We start from the raw sequence: 6000 nt of genomic DNA, 5'->3' as shown, positions 1-6000 counted from the left end.
AGACACCATCGCCACATCCAAATGGATCAGCAATACCTGATACTTAGTGCTTCCTCCATCAAGAAATCGCAGATGTCAATACCAGCTATACTTAGATATCACATGGGCTATACCTGCCCTGGGCTGGGCACTGCAGTTCAGGAACTCAGGCACTTTCCCCATAGCCGGGCTGGTTCCTATTCTCAGACAACACACTTCTAACTATTATTGGGGCAAAGAAGAAATCTCAAGAGAAGTATAAGTAATGGTGGGGGTTGGGGCTTGAGAATGGGTCTGTGTAATGGCCTCGTATTTACTATGTAGCTGAGGATGACCTTGAATTTCTGATCCTCTTGCCTCCACCTCCTTATGCTGAGTTCTTAGGAGTGAACCACTGTGGTGATGTATTGTGTCCCCCAATATTGTGCACCCTAATAAAGTTTATCTGAGGATCAGATGAAAAAGCCAGCCACTATATTAAACATAGAAGTCAAGCAATGGTAGCACATGCCTTTAATCCCATCATTCGGGAGGCAGGGATCTATCTGGATATCTGTGAGTTCAAGGCCACACTGGGAACAGAGCCAGGCATGGTGATACACACCTTTAATCCCAGCACTAACCATAGAGGTCTGGAGGTCTGTACAGACAGACAGATAGTGATGTAGCTGGGTGGAGAGAGGAAATGAGATGGCAGAACAGAAAGGCATATAGGCATGGGTATACAGGAAGTAGGTCTCTTTGGAGACTGAGGTGAGGTTGTCTGTGGCTTTTCCTATTCTTCTGACCTCTCAGGTTTTTACCCCAATGTCTGGCTCCAGGTTTTTTATTAATAAGACCATTTAGCAATTGTTACAAACCACCATGCTCGATTAGAAAATACTTTAGGCTGAAATAAAAGATACATCTCAGATTTTGCTGGAGGTGGGTAAAACCATGTTGGCACTGGATGTTTGTGAGAGGTGTTTGTTAAAGAGAAGGAATGTATGGGTGGCCGTCTAAGCGTCTATCTTGAGAAACTAAGGAACAAAACAGCCCTAAAACAAACAGAAGGAAACAATGAAAGACAGCAGCAGACTCAGTGAGAAAATCAGCAAATCCAGCGCTTGGTCCTTCGAATAGATTCAACAAGTCGGCGAATGCTGAGCCCCTGTCTTAGTTGGGCTCTATTGCTGTGAAGAGACACCGGGACCATGGCAATTCTTTCTTATTTTTATTTATTTATTTTGTTTTTACAAGACAGGGTTTCTCTAACAGCCCTGGCTGTCCTGAAACTCACTCTGTAGACCAGGCTGGACTAGAACTCACAGAGATCCTCCTGCCTCTGCCTCCCAAGTGCTAGGACTAAAGGCATGCGCCACCACGGCCTGGCCCCATGGCAACTCTTATAGAGGAAAAATACTTAATTTTTTAATAGCTTACATTTTCAGAGATTTAGTCCATTATCATCACGGTGCAATGTGATGGCTTTCAGGCAGACATGGTGCTGGATAAGGAGCTAAAAGTCCTACATCTTGACCTATAGGCAACAGGGAGTGATCTGAGACACTGGGCATATCTTAAGCATATAAGACCTCAAAGCCCACCTCCACAATGACACACTTCCGCCAATGAGGTCACACCTACTCCAACAAACCACACCTCCTAATAGTGCCACTCCCCATGAGCTTATGGGGGCAATTACATTCAAACTACCACAGCCCCTAACAGGAGAAAGGGGATAAAACTCACCAATCTCATAAGCCAGTGAGATGGCTCAAAGGGTAAAAATACATGCCGCCAAACCTGATGGTCTGAGTTTGATCCCGAGGATTCACACGGTGCAAGCAGAGAACTGACTCCTACAAGTAGTTCTCTGACCTCTATGTGTGTGACGCTGCTTGTGTGTCTCCCCCCTTGACATGCATACAAAATAAATAAATATTTAATAAAAATAAAAAGAGAACAAATTGGGCCTGGAGAAATGGTTCAGCGGTTAAGAGCACTGACTGCTCTTCCAGAGGTCCTGAGTCCAATTCCCAGCAATCACATGGTGGCTCACAACCATCTATAATGGGGTCTGATTCCCTCTTCTAGTGTGTGTGTGAAGACAGATCACTCATATACATAAATATGTTTTTTGAAAAAGAGAGAGAACATATTTTTCCATTCTCATTTCAATTCTCTAATGAATTATCACTCTGAGGATTATGTGCACCAGCACCTACCCATTTGATATGATATCTTTGCTTCATGTGGTCTGTGAAGTGTGCCTCTTGGTCTGTAGAAATGTAACTTCACAGTATAAAATGACACAGTTATCTTCTATTGGTACTTTTTATCATACTTTTAACATTTTCAACTATGGTTCACTATGAAAAGTCCAGTGCAATGTGTCTGTTCCTGCCAGAACCAGCTTATAGCTCCAACAAGGGGTGACTAGCATGGCCTCCATGTATTCCATTTTCAGCTGTGGTTGGGAGTTTCCCTTGGGAATCTGTCCTGTATCTCTCTGTAGTTTCTGTCTCTGCTATCAGAAAGGAGAGTTCTTGTGTGTGTGCACATGTGTGTGTACGTGTATGCACTTGTGTGAGATTAATGTTGAATGTCTCCTCAACCGTTTCCCATATAATTGTCACACTGGCAGTACTAGGGATTGAACCTAAGTCCTTGAGCGTGCTTGGCAAATGTTCTATCACTAACCTCTATCCCCAGTCCCACCTTATTTTTTGAAACAAGGTTTCTCACTGAACCCAGAGTTGACCTGTTCAGTTAGACTGGCTGGCCAATGAGCCCCAGGGATTCTCCTGTCTGTCTCCCCAGCACTGGGATTACAAGCATGCACTGTCATATCTGCCTTGACAAGAGAGTTATTAAGGGCATTTTGTACCCCAGAAGGTGCAAGCAACTCACTCACAAGCAGCCCACCTCTGCTCAGCTGCAGTTCTCCAAGTGCTCCCACTTGTCAAACCCCGGAGGGCACCTCACTTGAGTCCCCTAGGACACACACCTGCTAGACGTACTCGATCATTGATTTTAGAAGGGTTCTTCAGGTGCCAATAATGAGTTCCACAGGGCTACACGCAACTTGGGTATCCTTTCAATGACCCACTTCACCACTGCTGTCTGTCACATGGCCAAGCCACTGGTCACTGCTCGTATGTCAGTGAAATCCTAACGTGAGGGCTCTTAGCATTGTGCTACCCTTCCACAACTGTAAGGAAAACAGCTTACTGGTCATCTCACTGGGTGGATTTGTTCTTACTGCCTTGGCTCTGAGTTTCATTAGTAGGTCATGTTATGGTGGCCTTGGGGTCGGATATTAGCCATTCACTTTAAAATAGCTATTTGTAAATTAAGCAGCCCTCCAGCTCAGTGGGGACTGTTCATGGGGTGTCATCATTGTGGCCATAGACCTGGGAGACCCCCAGATGGTTCTCCAGTCATCCTGTAGGTGTGCATCCCCATATGATGTTCCATCTTGTGGAACTCTTCTTGGCACTGTCTTCCCTGGGGTGTGTCTCTGACATCACTCATGCATTGTGGGAATTTCAGATTTCAAGATTATTTTAGGTTCCTCGGGCTTAGTGGAGTTCCAGTTAACGTCCACTTGCAGGCCAGTAATTTTGTCTCTAACAATAGATAGGTACATAGCAACTGACAAGGGCCTTGTCCAAAATCCCAGGACTCACCACTGGGTGGCACTCAAGGACTCCTGCCATCTACCCCAATCTAAGGTCTACGAACTGTCACCTTTTATGTGCGTGAGAGAGCCACATGATGGTCTGAAGAGAATTTGTTGGTGATAAGATGGCAATGTTTAACATTATCATTACTAAAAGTGATCATCTATTTGCTCAGAAGATATTGATCATTGTTTCAAATTAATGGCATATGATGATGTATAAGAGATTAGGTAATTCTGTATGTTCTCATGGAGTGTAGTCAGTTAATATGGACTGAAGAGTAAGCTTACCTATTTGCCATCTCACAATAGGGAGGGAGGTCTCTAATATGATGTAGTGTCCACCCCAGGAACATATTCATGTAGAGGAGACAGCTGCAGTCATTCTGCAGAAATCCATTCACACGTTCCTGTACATTCTCAGCTTAGTCTCCTTGACCCAGCAGCCATTACGTCCTCATATCTTTCCCATATAACTGGAGCCCCAGGTGGAATTTCACTTTATAGAGGTCCCATGTCCAAGTACGACAGAAAGGTTTTTTTCCCCCAGCTCCTGGGAACTTACACATTTGAGCATATTTGAGGAGCCTTTGGGAGGTCATGAGGGTGGGGCTCCTGTCAGGGCTTCTTTTCTCCCCATCTACCTCCTTTCCCTCTCCGATTGTGGGATATGTAAAAGAAATGTACTCCCCCCCCCCTTTATTTCTTACTTTGTACTATCTTTTCTATCAAAAGGTAAAATAAGGCAAAATTCTTTTTTTTTTTTTTTTTTTTTTTTTTTTTTTTTTGGTTTTTCGAGACAGGGTTTCTCTGTGCAGCTTTGCACCTTTCCTGGAACTCGCTTGGTAGTCCAGGCTGGCCTCGAACTCACAGAGATCCGCCTGGCTCTGCCTCCCGAGTGCTAGGATTAAAGGCATGCACCACCACCGCCCGGCTCAAAATTCTTTTTTTTTAATTGTAAAGAAGCCACTTGAAAGAAATTCAAATTCCTCCAGGGTCAGTACTTTCTGAAATTAAAATATATATGCGAGGTTGCACTCAGTGCTGAAAATTTCACTCTACTCACCAGCTGTGGTGCACTAAATTAGCCAATCATATAAGGATGTGAAGTCTAGCTCCTGACCACTCAGAGGGAGGCACAATGATTCACACAAGGATTAAAAACCCAGTGGTACCCCTGCTGGGGAGTGCTTGACTGCTTAATGGGGCACCGGTATTCACCCTTCTGCAAAATAAAACCTTTTATCTTGATGAAATATTTTGGATTGTGTGGTCATTTTGTTGAGATTCATTTCTTACCTAGTATAGAAGCCAGAGAAGACTTGAATGTGGTCATGGTCAGAACCCATTCTTCTGCTCAGCCTCTGCTCTTGGCCAAGGGTAGAAGCCGTTTTGGCTCTGAGTATAAATTGGCAAGCCTTTGGCTGAATGCTCAACTATGCAGTCACAGAGGCAAAAGCTGGGAAGCAAGGCTTACACATAAAAATAAACAAAGCAGCTACATATCGTCAGGGAGACGGAGTTTGGAGCAAACACACAAACAAAAACACCATTTGAGTTGGTACAATACTGTACTTCAAAGGCCAAGAATTTAACAAACACTCAGAAAAAAGAAATCCAGAAAGAATTGTGTCCTTTTGTCCCAGACACTGGGTTTATCAGACAAAGCCTTCAAAGTAGCTATTCTAAAGAAGTTCAAAGATTAAGTTTTAGAAAAGTTAAGTAGCTAAAAGATGAGCATGACAGCAATGATTCAATGAATAAGGAAATTCAACAAAGACAGGTTATACAGAAGAATCAAGTGGAAATTCTAATTTTGGAATTGAAAAGCATAGTAACAGAAGAGGGGCACTTACTAGAGACATTAAAGGCAGAGCAAACAATTGCAAACTTCAAGACGGATCAATACAAATTGGCCAATTTGAAAACAAAAAGAAATGCAGATGGATAGCAATTTTACTAGTCAAGAACAGCACAGGCTCTTTGTATCCAGCATCAGCAATTTCCATAAATATTTAGTTTGATGCATGCTATTGGGAAATTTCCAGAGCACTGAGTGGACTGGGCTTTTGCTTTTTTGGTTTCACTGTTTTGATTATTTCTTACAGACTCAGAGGTACTCTTTGGGGAAAAAAATTTACTAATCCTGTAACTATATCGCATCAAAATTGATGATTACTGGCTTGGTCAGTAAAGGGCTTGCTGTGCAAGCATGAGAGTGGACCTGAATTCAGATTCCCAGCGTGTGCCTGTAATCCCAGCCCTGAGGAAGCAGACACAGGAGGATCCCTGGGGCTTGCTGAGCAGCAAGTCTGGCTGAATTGACGCACTGCAGGTTCACTGCCAAAAATAAGATG

Source organism: Peromyscus californicus, unplaced genomic scaffold (assembly GCF_007827085.1).
Source record: "Peromyscus californicus insignis strain IS unplaced genomic scaffold, ASM782708v3 Scaffold_8__1_contigs__length_139910024, whole genome shotgun sequence".
In the NCBI taxonomy this organism is placed as follows: Eukaryota; Metazoa; Chordata; class Mammalia; order Rodentia; family Cricetidae; genus Peromyscus; species Peromyscus californicus.
The sequence above is the reverse complement of the archived record's forward strand: the minus strand, read 5'-3'. Positions refer to the sequence as shown.